Genomic DNA, 13863 nt, shown 5'->3' with positions numbered 1-13863 from the left:
CACACATACACACACACACACACACACACACACACACACACGGACACACAAACGGACACACAAACGGACACAGGTATGTGTGCAAGCGCATACATGTGAGCATGCACACGCACATGCATGCATGCACACACACATAAAGACATGAAAGTCGAAGGGGACTAAACCAAGAAAAGGAAGGGGATCATTGGAAATGGCAAGGGGACAGAGCGAGTAATAAGAGTTAAATACGATCAAAATAGACTATTTGTGTATGAAAATGTTATAAAGAAACCCATTATGTATATTAACATATCCTAATAAAAACATCTTTTTTGTTTGTTTTTTATTTCTCCTTTTTTTTATTAAGAGATTTTTCTGTTCATTTTACATATCAACCACAGATTCTCCTGTCCTCCCTCCTCAGGCCCTCTGGATAAAAATATCTTTCAAAACCTCACTCATAAGCCGGGCAGTGGTGGCGCCGGCCTTTAATCCCAGCACTTGGGAGGCAGAGGCAGATGGATCTCTGAGTTCGAGGCCAGCCTGGTCTATATAGTTCCAGGACAGCCAGAGCTACACAAAGAAACCCTGTCTTGAAAAACAAAAACAAAAACAAAAGCTCACTCATTTGAGGGCTGATGGGATGGCTCAGTAGTAAAGGCTCTTCTTGCCAAGGACATGAATTTGTTCCCTGGGGTCCACATAGTGGTAGGGAAACACCCATCTCCACGAGCTGCCCTCTGAACCCTCACTGTGGCAGACATGTGTGCCCCCAACCCCTGCCTCGGCAAATAAATAAATAAAATGTAGTAATTTTTAAAGCTTACTAAATTTAACATTTATACAATTCCCCCACCCCCGGCCCTTACCTCCAACAGCTGCTTGGCTGACCCCTCCCTTCCTGTGGGCTGACCTCTCCCTTCCTGTGAGGATCTGCTGTCATACCCCTGTGTCATCAGAGAGGACCTCCTGAGCAGCAGGTACAGAGCAAGGCTCTCCACTCACAGAGCTCTCTCGGCGGCCCTCACCTCCGCCCCACCTCGTCGTTCTCGGTGGCATCCGCGCACTTCTGACACGCGTTTACTATATCTGTTTATTACCTCCTCCCCTGAAGTTGAATAGACGCTTCACAAAGGCAGGGGACTACGCTTTATTTTGTAGTTCGCTGACATCCCCTGCCTGGGACAGACTGCCTGGCATTTTACAGCTGCTCAACTGGTACCCGCCTGTCGCCTGGCAGCGCCCTCTGGCGGACACCGACCTGAGCCGCACGGGTGGCTCCTTTGTGCATGCGCTGGACAGCGTGGGAATTCCTGCTGTTTCGTAGGGACTTTCAGGAGTTTTTGCTTTCCGGGAGATGCAAGGCAATTCAAGTGGGGACCAGGGAAGAAGGTGGGGTTCGTGGGCCTTCTCCCTCAGCGTCACTTGGAAGACTTTCTTTTCTTAAGGGCGAAGATTCCTCATTTTTGGAGGGTTTTAGTTTTCCTCAGACCCCATTTCAGTGACATCTTCCTCCCCTCCTCTTCAGGCACTCTGTGACGCGGTGTTCCCTGCCAGATGCTTGGGCTTTGAGGCCACATAGAGCATCTAAGACCTGGGTCGAGCATCTCTTCTATGCTCTCCCGTGGTGAGTGGCAAGCCCGTGGGAATGGATGCCAGCGAGTCACCCGTTTTTGGCTAGCAGCTCCAAGGACGCGTCCTGGTGTACAGAGCTGGCTCTAGATCTGCCCTCGCTGCCCCAAGATTCCCAGGCCTTGTCAGCTAGAGATTGGGGCCTGGATCGCTGGCATGTGTGCAATACTGAAGTGGAATTTGGGTTTGAAAAGTTGAGGGATGAACCATCCACTTCTCAGGTAGTTTCTGTTGCCTTCAGAGGTAACTTGAGGACTCAAAGTGGCCGGCTTCTTCTTTGCTCAGGTCTCTGTCTTTCCCTGTCTACCTCCTACTGATCAACTTTTATTTGGATCTTGTTTTGATAAAACACGAGAGTGTGGTTGTAAAAGGAATGAGTAGTGGCTCTAAGCAAATGTGGGAAGTTCCCATTGGAAGGGCTCCCCTTCTCATACAAGAAGGATCTGGCTTCCTGCAGGCAATGGGTTGATCCTAGCAGAGCCAGGTTCACCTTCTGAGTGTTGACAGAGCTGTCCCATCTCCCTCCAGGGTGGGAACCAGGCTGGTGGCAGAGCAGGGACTGGGGGAGGCTTCCTGGCAGGGACAAGGACTCTTTTTTGTATTGCTTGATTCCAATTTTTGTTCTAAAATTTAATGTTGTACTTTTCAGGTTCTTGTCCACTCAGTTTCATTTTGTTGTTGTTGTTGCTGTTTTGTTTTGTTTTGTTTTTTTTTTTTTTGGTACCAGGTTTACCTTCTCAATCCCCTTCCTCCTTTTTGTTTGTTTGTTTTTGTTTTGTTTTAATTCTCTTTTTCGGTTACTCTGACTTATTTTTTTAAAGAATTTATTTATTTATTATGTATACAGGAGAGGGTGTCAGATGTCATTACAGATGGTTGTGAGCCACCATGTGGTTGCTGGGAATTGAACTCAGGACCTCTGGAAGAGCAGTCGGTGCTCTTAACCTCTCAGCCATCTCTCCAGCGCCTACTCTGACTTATAATGGGCCACATCCATGATGGACCAAGATCCTAGGTGTGCTGGGGTAGAAGCCAAAGTTGGTGTTCATTTCCTGTGTTTAGTCAGTTAGGTCTAGTCCCAGCAGCTAATGGTTCAGTAATAAAATAATTATGCACTCTTTATTTTCTTTATTCCATAGTACAAAACTGTGTTTATCTGTTTCTAATCATTTAGAGGCTGCCTGTCAGTTCAACAATTCTTCTGATAAAAGGCTCCACAGTGTGGAGCTGGCCCTCCATGTCACGGGGCTCATTTAGGCACTCTGAATAAAGAGGGAGGGCAAATCTCGGTGGCCAAGCCAAGGTTCTCCCACTCCCACGAGTGCCAGGCCATTGTTTGGTGTGGCGGTTCTCGGTTTGGGGACTTTATGAACCCTTGAAGTATTGGGGAGACAATATAGACATGTCAGCTGGTGAAGCTGATCAGGACGTTAGCAAAGACAGATTATTGGCAGTTCAGAAAACAGGGGTTTTGTTTGTTTGTTTGTTTTTAGGCAGGGACTCACGTTCCACAAGTTGGCCTTGATTTTATTATGTGGCCAAGGATGCCATTGAACTTCTGATCTTTCTCCTGCCTTCACCTTCTGAGGGCTGGCATTGAAGGTGTGTGCCATTATACCCAGCTAAGAAGGGACATTTTAACACCAAGAATTTCCAAATGGGATCTCCTCCCCCCTCTCCCTGCACCCGAATATACCAACACTAGGTGGAATTGGCAAAGACCAGCAGAAATCCTGATGGGCATCTGGGTCCCTACTGGTTCCCTTCACAGAGATGGCTGCCTTGAGTTCTCAGGGACTCAACAGTCAAGAGGGCCATCCTTTCAGGGAGCAAGTTTCTGGAGATAGATTTCAGAGAACCAAACGTGGTGTTTCAGTGTACAGTGTGTGGACTCCAGGATCTCCAGGATGCTTTGTGCCATCACGCTCCCTGTGTTGGTACATGAGTCTCACTGCCTCACTCAATAACTAGCTACTAACCACAGAAGTCTCCTCAGACCTGGCTGCTATCTGCCCAACACTCAATAGGGAATTTGCCAATAAATTAAACCCAATCTCTTTTTTTGTATCTCCCATTAAGTAACTAAGGAAATACTTGCTGTATACTGCTTCAAAGAGAGGGGAAATGACTAATCCCATGCTGGGAAAGGAAATAGTTTCCCTAAAGGCTGTTTTATAGCAGCTTGATTTCCTCCAGGCCTTGTGTCTTTGACTTGGCAGTCTACACTCTGCAGAGGGAAGGTGCCCGTGCCTTTCACGGTCCTGGTTTCTCAGCCAGCTTGCTGCGTTTAGAACCACCTACTTGAGGTAAAACTGATGGTGCTCAGGGAACTACCATCGATCAGTTCAGTCAGAATCTCCAAAGGTGCAGTCTGGGCACCAGGGTGTGTCTTATTGATGTTCCTGGTGATTCTAATGTGTGTCAGTGGCTGAGACATTGGGTCTAGAAGCATCTTTTGTGCTCTAGTAAAGCAGGAGGCAGTTGTGAGGCAGAGGAAGCTGTGGATGGGGGGGGGGAGGCTGGGAACCCAGACCTTGTCTACAACATCCTGTAGACTCAAGTCCTTGGTTTTTGTCTTCTATAAAATGGAGAGCATGATGGCTACCACACACAGTGATTTTTTGAGATTATTGGTGTGCCTGGCACAAAGTGTGTGCTTCTGATAGAGGACCAAGGCTTTTTTTTTTGTTTTCTCTTCTAATCCAGGCTGGTCTGAAACTCACTATGTCACCAGAATGACCTTAAACTACTGATCCTCTTGTCTCAGACTCCTGAATTCTGGAATCATAGACATGTGTGAACACACCTGACTTATGGGGTGCTAGTGGATTAACCAAGGTCTTCACACCGGGTAAACAAGCTCTCATTCAAGCGAGGGGCAGTCCTCGCTTTGTTTTTAGTTGTTTGGGGTAGGATCTCACAGTAGCTATCTACTGTCCTCTCTTCTCAGCTTCTAGCTCCAATCCTAGCTGTGATGGAGAGGTTTCTCTCCATTTAGCTGTGCTATCCTACTCAGCCTAGGGAAATTTGTGCACACACACACACACACACACACACACACACACACACACACAGGAGTTTTGCCACTGTCTGCAGTGTTGATTGCTAAGATTGAGTGGGGAGTGAGGAGAGGGACACTGGCATCCAGTGGCAAAGGCTAGAGATGCTGCTGCATCACAGAGGACAGCTCTTCACAACCCGGATGTCCATAGCGTCTGGAGAGCATGGCGTCATGGGGCACACTCATGCAGCACTACCCAAGCACAACTACTGAAGGATGGAGTGTGTGGCTACGGGTCACAGGCATCCTGGCTAGAGGTGAGAGTATACAACCACAGAGTCACAGAATCCCAGATGCTCTGGGCTGGAGAGAAACTCAAAGGCCCAAACAAGACTATCCTCAACCATTGCACAGGAATTGTGTGAGCCAAGAAGCTGGACAGTACCGCCAATGGGCTTGTTAGATAAGCAAAAGATACAGCCCCACAGAGAGTTCTTTTCCTGGAGTTTGGACCTAAGATCTTTTATGAGATGGGTTAGGAATGTTACTCAGTGGTAGACTACTTGTCTAGCATGCACCAGGTCCTGAGTCTGATACTAAAAGATAAAGTCAGACCAGCTGGGTGTGGTAAATCATCTCTGTAATCGAACCACTCAGAAAGAAGAGGCAGGAGAATCTTGAATTCCAAGTCAGTCTGATTTATATGTAACTAGTTCTACTTAGTGAGAAATGATCTCACCTGCATCCCCACCCCCTGCTGCAACAACAAACAAGAAGGAAAGAAAGAAAGAAAGGAAGGAAGGAAGGAAGGAAGGAAGGAAGGAAGGAAGGAAGAAAGAAAGAAAGAAAGAAAGAAAGAAAGAAAGAAAGAAAGAAAGAAAGAAAGAAAGAAAGAGAGGGATGAAGGAAGGAAGAAAGAAAAAACAAGTTGAGCATAATGTGGTGGCGCAAGTCAGCTACTTGGGATGCTGAGGCAGGAGGATTGCTTGTCCAGACATTCAAGGCCAGCCTGGGCAACAAAGCAAGAATACACCCACCTCTAATTCCCAGAGAGACTGTCAATTTGCAGAGTGAGTGGAGACTGGCGGGTCATTGGAGGCCACTTGTACACCAGCTCCAAGAGGGAGCAAGAAGTTGATCCAGCAGACCATAGTGAATATAAGAGAAGCAGCAAACTGCCCAGGAGGGAGGGCCAACCAGACCACAGAGAAAGCCCTGGTACCATTGGTATCCAGACTCAAAACCACACAATGAAATCTCTTTTTCTTTGCTCATACTAATTTGAAAATTTGCATTTAATTGATTTACTTCCAACAATGAACATATTAAAGAGTATTTAAAGATACATATAAAAATCGAAATGGGGGAAGGAAAATTTCAAATTGCTTAACTTATAGCTCACATGTATTAGTTATTTGTCTAAAAGTCTCAAAGTCCAGACTGGCCTGGAACTTACTCTGTAGACCATTCTGGACTGTAATCCTCCTGCCTCAGCTTTCTAAGTGCTAGGCATGCTTAGTTCATTCATCTTGGGGGATACATTTCCCTTCAAGATTAGAGTGTTATCTGCCTCCTTCTTTGGAGGTCCTTGATTTTGTTAAGGGTTACAGTTATATAACTATATAATTGACTATATAACTCAAATGTATATGCAATCTGGTATCCACTCCAACACACCTCATTGAGCCTGAGCCAGTATGCCCCGCCCCATGGTTGGTTTAAGAACAAGTATACTGTTCACTTAGCATATGAGATGAATGTAGCGGTCACCCAAGGCTTCTGGGAACATAATTCCAACACCTAAAAGAAATACTTGGGTAGCTGGTTCCTCTTGCCCTGCCATTGGGTATTTTAAATTTGATCAAGATGTTTGCTGCAGTTTCAGGAGGTAAAAGGTGGTCAAGTAGCATGGCTGATTAGCAGGTCTCTTAGCTCCTGCACCTGTGAGCTAGAACCACTGATCTCTGAGTCTTTTATTTATTTATTTATTTATTTTGGTTGTGGGTTTGTTTGGGTTTTTTGTTTTTGTTTTTTGTTGTTGTTTTGTGAGACAAAATTGTCTTCATCATTTAAGTAACAGATGCAAAGATATGGCAGGCTATTAATAACAACTCGATCAGTGTATCCAGAATGGAAAGAGATTTAGAGGTTCTCTGTACAGTGTAATTCTACTCTGAACTATATAGTGGAAAGTACATGGATGTGGAATCAGTTTCTGCTCTGGGGTTGTTATTTCCAAGCTGAGGACCCTGACAAGTTGTTTCATTTTGATCAATCTTACATTCTTTATAAGTTGAAAGAAATGAAAATGTAGTTTTTAGGAATTAAGTGAGATAAAGTATTGTCACACCAGGGACACAATACAAATTACCTATGAAAATTATTATCCACTTGAAAGAAACATGGACTCTGCTTTAGTCATATTACAATTATGGTGCACAAAAAAGCCAGCTGTAAAATACAAAGCAAAACAATATTTATAAAACAGCCAAACTACAGGAGTAATGGGAACATATGTTGTCAGAGTCGAGGCAAGAAAATCTTAATGAGCAAAAGAGGAATTGGAATCCTGGCTAATTTTTACATTTTTATAATGTTCTGAATTTTTCAAATTCCCTACCAAAAAATACTGCCTGCACAATCCTATAAAACTCATAAAAACACACTGTGTTCTTAAATAATTTAAAGAAAAGAAGCAATTAAAAAATCCCACTGCCACGTTTTCTTTTTACAATAGCAGAAAACTTGGTAGCCTCCTTAGTGGGTAAATTAGGTTGCATCTACATGGCTGAACAGTCTGAAGTTATTAAATGGTTAAGAACTGTGTAGCAACATGGAAAAATGGATACATTAATGGTTTTATTAGTGGTCAGACTTTAGAAGATTGTTAGATTCCCATCCTATTTATAAGTTGCTATGATTTACTACAATATTGTTTTGTAATAAAAAGCTAATGAAATCAAAGAAAATAAGTGTAAAATTTGATCAGAACATGTGTGACTTTGGGGATCCAGTCTTTTCTCTTGTGGTTGTAGCTGTAGAACTAACTGTCTCTCCCATCCAAGCAGGTCTCCAAGGCAGATCCATTGATTCTGTAGAAGCCAGACTGTGGAAGTCACAGCCAGCTCTTTCGTTTGCCCAAACCAAGTGGCAACTCACTCACTTCACAGTGTGTTCTGGGGCTGTCCCCATGTCTGCCAGGGATGATAAGGCAGTGTGGACTGGGTGTGGTTTTTCTCTCTTTTCACTGATATTTGACAGTATTTATGAAACGGATGCCACTCAAGGAGGGTAAATCGTCTACAGAGTCTGTGTGGGGGCCCCAATTTTGCGTACAAGTGAAAGAGCCTCACTTTTTTCTCTCGGTTTAGGGGCGCCTGCTACCCCTTCCTCCTTAAAAGCCATGCTGGGCAGGCCCAGAATTAAAGCCAAGAGGCCTGTGAACTCTCTTTCACCTAAGGGGCAGGTGCTATGATGCCCTTTTGGGAACAGCGTCTGGTCGGAAGGGAGCCCCTTCGACAGTGGACTGTGTGGCCTCCTGCCACAGCGCTCCAGCCACCCATTTCCTCTTCCCTGTGGGGCCATCTGTAGCCGGGCAGGGAGGGGAGGGTCCTGGGTGTCGCCGCGCAGAGGCGGGTCAGCTGCGTCCAGTTAGCGGGGACAGGCTCCGCGCACGGAGTCAGCGCGTAATGGGGACCATGCTGGGCCTAATGGGAAGCAGCCGCCGCGCCGCGGCCAAGCCCCTTCCCACGGGGCCAGAGAGCGGCCGAGATAAAACGCACGAACCGCGAGAGGAGCTTTGATTCCAATACGAAACAAATTATTCCTCCCGGAATGGAACAAAATCAGTCAGGGCGGAATCTCACGGCCGTCATTCCTCCCCGCCAGCCTCTGCCGGCGGCCCAGGGGCCCGACGACCCGCGATTCTGGGCAGGCACGCTGCTCTCAGAGCTGGAGCAGACCAGGGCGACCCCAAGTCGCCTCCAGATCATCGGTCTTGAAGCTTGGGCAAAGGCTCCTCAGAGGGGCCGGGTAAAGTTGGAAATGCTGGGCGCCACCCCTAGAGTTTCTGGTTCCATAGGTGCGGTGAGGGTGGATTTTCTAGGTAATTGGGGCTGTGATATCACTTTGAGAACCATTTGACAGATGGGAACAAGTGAGCAACTCGGCCTTTGAGTCCGTCCCCCACCCCCACACCCCATATTCAGATGAATGAGTTCTAAGGAGTTCTACAATAGGCTATTTGTTCAACAAGGGCCCACCAGCGGACAGATAAACACACCTTGTATCATGGGTCCCTGATAAAGATTGAACCCGGTGAGACTTGTCCCTGCAGCCTGTGCGGCTGTGTGAGCAGCAGCCAAAACCCTTTGAAAACAAACAAACCGACTAAGACCTCCAGGCAACCCCTCCCGATGAGGGGTTTTTGCTCCAGCTGCGCTGTGGCTAGAGAAGGTTCCTGGTCCTGTGTTACCCTACCTGGGCCACAAGAAACTCCAGGCAGGAACAGTTTGCGGCCAAGGGTGGAAGTAGGGGGCTGGCAGCGATTTGAAGAGTAGGAATTCTTGCCGAGGTGACCAATTGGAGCTATGCCTGGCTCCTTAGAACTTGCTCAGGTTTCCAAAAGCTTGGCAAAGCCGAGATGTAGGGTCTCTGGGATGGCTCCCCTTTCTGCTTTCCCCATAACTCTTTGCTCTCCTTTACCCTCTCCCTTCCTTGAGCAAGGGAACGATCTGGTGGCTGAGAAAAGGATAATCCCTTTCATATGCACCTGAGGGTCCATGCAAAGCCGAGCCTAGAGTGGTAGATCAGGGACCAGTCTCTGAGGTGATACTTCTCTTTTTATGTTGGACCCGGGCAGCCAGACATCTTTGACATATCTGCTGGTTGACTGACTACTTAGGGAAAAACTACCAGGGAGGGAATACAACAAAGCAGAATGAAAACATTCCTTCAGCATACCATGGACTGGGGCAGGTTTGGATCTGTGTTGCTAGCTTGAATGGGGGCTAGTCTCTTCTATGACCTGAAGGCAAGGAGATGGGCTAGAGACTTTCATGAGCATCCTGAAATTTGGGACTGTGGATGGAGGCAAGCATGGTTAATACTGTCCAATTTGGAGAGTCTTGAGTCTACCCTGACAAAAGATCCCAAAAAAGGACAGGGAATATTATGTCTGAGATCTCCAGAAAAGCAAGTATCTTCAGAAATTTAACACATTTAAGAGATTTAGAAACTATCAAATGTCGGGCTGGAGAGATGGCTCAGAGGTTAAGAGCACTGACTGTTCCTCCAGAGGTCCTGAGTTCAATTCCCAGCAATCACATGGTGGCTCACAACCATCTGTAATGAGATCTGGTGCCCTCTTCTGGTCTGCAGGCATACAGGCAGACAGAACATTGTATACATAAAAAATAAATAAACCTTAAAAAAAAAAAAAGAAGCTATCAAATGTGAATAATCATGGCATTTGAAATTTAGATTAATATGCTAGTCTCTGGATGAAAATAAACTATGTAAAAACCATTCTAAAAATACATGTGTATGGATGTTTTGCCTACCTCTATGTCTGTGTGTGTGCCTGGTGCCTGAGGAGGCCAGAAGAGGGCGTCAGATCCCCTGAAACTGGAGTTCCAGATGGTTGTGAGCTGCCATTGTGGGTGCTGAGACACAAACCTGAGTCCTCTGGAAGAACAATCAGTGTTCTTAACCTCTGAGCCATCTCTCCAGCCACCAAATACTATCTTTTAATAATTTTCCTCTTAATTTTGGTTACTTTGAGTTCATGTTATTCGGGAATGGCTAAATTGGCTTATTGTTCTGTATCTGGTTTTTGCCACAGAACTCAACCTCAGTTCTATATTAGAACCAGCATGGTTATTAAAACAAACAAATAAACAAACAAACAAACAAACAAACAAACCCAAGTGTCCTGGCCCACCCTCCATGTGGAGCCTGGGAAGAGTCATTTTTTAAAGCCACCTAGATATTTTCAGATACTAGTTAGGATCAGAAACTCTTGAGCAAGTGTGTTGGTTTCTTTCTTATTATTGTGATAAGACTCCATGGTCAAGGCAACTTACAGAATGAAAGTGTGTAATTGGGCTTCTGGTTCCAGAGGGTTAGAGCCCATGATGGTGGAGTGAAGGCGTGGGGGTGGGGACAGCAGCTGATCTACAAGCAGGAGGCAGAGAAGAGACACTGGGAAGGGCATGGACTTTTGAAACCTCCAAACTCATCCCAGGAGACACACCTCCTCAACAAGGCCACACTCCCAATCCTTCCTCAACAGTTCCACCAACTGGAGACCAAGTATTTAAATATGTGTTTATGAGGGCCATTTTCACTCAAACCACCTGAATGATTGGATTGGTTTCAGACTAACGATAATAAGAGGTTAGGGGGTGTCTGCTTACCTGCTCCCTAGTGAATGCTAACTGATCTCTACCTTCTGGAAGGGCTCATAGTCAGACCCTTTTCCTCAGCAGCGGTTCCAGTTGACAGGACCAGGATAGCACCTGACCCTCCTCAGCCAATCAGGTAGGGTGGCTCATGCCTTTTATAACAACACTCAGGAGACTAAGCTACAAAGACGCCGTGAGTTTAAGGCTAGAATGGCCCCATAGGAAGTTTCAGGCCAGCCTGGGTTACAAAATGAGACTTTTTCTCCTATCTATCTATCTATCTATCTATCTATCTATCTATCTATCTATCTATCTATCTACTTAAAAACTTTTCTCTGTGAGGTGTGTGTGTGTGTGTGTGTGTGTGTGTGTGTGTGTGTGTGTGTGTGATTTGAGATTACAGGATTAGACTGGTTGGGTTAAAATGGGTTTTGCTGTTTTGTTTTGAAGACAAGGTCTTGCCAGGGAGCTTGCCCTGCCTTGATGTAGCCCAGGCTGGCCCTGCCTTGATGTAGCCCAGGCTGGCCCCAAACACATGTATCCTCATACCTGAGTTTGTTACATGCTGAGATTATATCGCCAATTTGGGTCTAGATTAAAGTTTTTAAAATTAGGCACATGCCTTTATTCCAAGCTCTTGGAGGCAAAGGCAGACCTCTTGAGTTTGAGACTGGCCTCATCTACACAGTGCATTCCAGGCCAGCCAAGGCTACATAGTGAAACCCTGTCTCAAAACAAAAACAAAACCACAATGATTAAATTCCTTTTGAGTTTCCTTTCAGAGGGAAGTGGTGTTCTAATTGTCCTATCCCTTATAGAAGACAGATTTTGGAAGGTATTTTGTATGGCAGACCAAAAAAAGGCCTACTTTTATTGTGGACATAAAAACAGAACCCAGTGAAGCTCAGTCTTGTTGGAGTTCATAGGACATAAATTCAAGCCAAATGGGCCTTTCCAGCTTGGCTACTTGAGCTGGTGAAATGAATCAGATCAGTTGTCTTCTGAGCTCTAGAGACAAAAGTGTGTGTGTGTGTGTGTGTGTGTGTGTGTGTGTGTGTCCGCAAATGTAACTTTTATTTTAGAAACAAAAATATCATTTCTGACCCAACAATAGCCGGATCCCTGTGAATGAAAGGTTTGCATATTTTCCTGTTTTAACAACCCAAGCCCAGGCCTGATTGTCAGTAGGTCATGAGCAGCCCAACCAGCGTGTTGGAAACAACTGCCTGAGCCCTGAAAACCTGTGCCCAGCTTCGTGCCAGAATTTGGGCTTGTATTTAACAGTAGTCATGAGGTCAGGAGTTGAGGGAGAGGGCAATTGCAGTGATCCCAAAGCCCATAGTTACTGCCAGAAGCAACAGCCATAGCTGATATGGAGACAGGCAGAAGCAGTGGTAACTACCACATGTTGGAGCTTTCTTTGTATAGGGACCAGGCTGAGGACGTAATTATTCACTCCATGTAGAAGGCATTATTCTTGAAATTTGTAGGCAGCAGTTCAGAGAACATAAGCTGTTTTTCTGAGGGTCAAGTGAATGCATGTTTGACCCCTACCCTTACAAGACATTGCACAAACTCAGGTCACTAATACTGTTTTGTTTTCAGTTTGCCTGGCTTTGGTCCTAGAGGGAGCAGAGGATGGTTGTTCTGCTGCTGTACTGATTGCTGATGGTTTTCAAACCATCCTTCCTATCAGTCCTGCTCCCTGGGTCTCCAGCAGAGGGAGGTAGCTGTCAGAAGGGTCTAGAAGGTCCTCTTCTAATCTAGAGCAGAGCAGCCATACATTTTTGGTTGGATTCTTTGTGTCCTGAGAATGGGACCCTAGCTCTCCTTATTAGATTAGTAAAATAATTAATAATTACTGATTAACTACTAATTGTGTAGCCAAGGAGTGTGGCTAAGGAAATATTCTTGGTCGGGAAATAGAATTGGTAGTTCATCCATTGGATGGGTTATTAAACAGTCATTGCATTTTTTTTTCAACAAGATCTGGAGAAATCCATATAGACAAAGTTTAAGATAAGCAGGACACAAAACTGAAAAGTCTTACTTGGGAGCTGAGGCAGGAGGAAGTCACCTGTGCTACATATATACCAAGACCCTGTAAATTCTATGGACATTACAGTCTGTTAACTAGGGAATTGGACTTGTTTTTATTACAACATATGAATAAATGACAAGAGAAATGTTAACAAGGTATTAGCTGTGGTTACCTTCATCAGAGAATGGCTGGAATGACTGTAATTTTGGTGGTGTGGGGGATGGGTTGAGAGACTGTGAGGGGGAGAGAGAATCTTAATACTTTACTTTCTCTATTTTCAGTTTGAGTTATTTTTGTAACCAGAGGAAAAAGTGAAAATGTGCGGAGTCCTCCTGGAAACGCACAGGTGTGGTTACTGATTTCTACCGCAGAGCGGATTGCAGTCGGTGGAACATTCTCCGCCTCACTGCCAAAGTCCTTCCAGAGCCAGGGTGAGACATCTGAAATCGGTTCTGTCAGCAAACCCGGAGGAAGGCCTGTGGTGTGCGGGCAGAGAGAGAAGCCCTTCCAGTCACGCGGCGCTGCCCATTTGTTGGGGGGAGACAAATGCATTGCAGGAATTAGGAGGCGCCCAGAGCCGAGGCAATGTCCAAGGGGCGTTAAGAGTACGCCAGAGGCAGGTTTTGGGGGCGCGCGTCTGGATGCCTAAGCCTCATCAGATCGGTGCTCCGGTGGCTCAAAGGCCTAAGCACAGCCTGGGGCTCTCCCTTAGGTCCCTTGAGTCCGCCAGTGGCCTGCAGCTAAGGGTCTGGCTGGCGCGGCTGGGTTGCTGCTTCCCAGCCGCGCCGCCGACGGCTTGCCTTGGG

The sequence above is a fragment of the Peromyscus leucopus genome, chromosome 7 (assembly GCF_004664715.2).
Source record: "Peromyscus leucopus breed LL Stock chromosome 7, UCI_PerLeu_2.1, whole genome shotgun sequence".
Lineage (NCBI taxonomy): Eukaryota > Metazoa > Chordata > Mammalia > Rodentia > Cricetidae > Peromyscus > Peromyscus leucopus.
The sequence above is the reverse complement of the archived record's forward strand: the minus strand, read 5'-3'. Positions refer to the sequence as shown.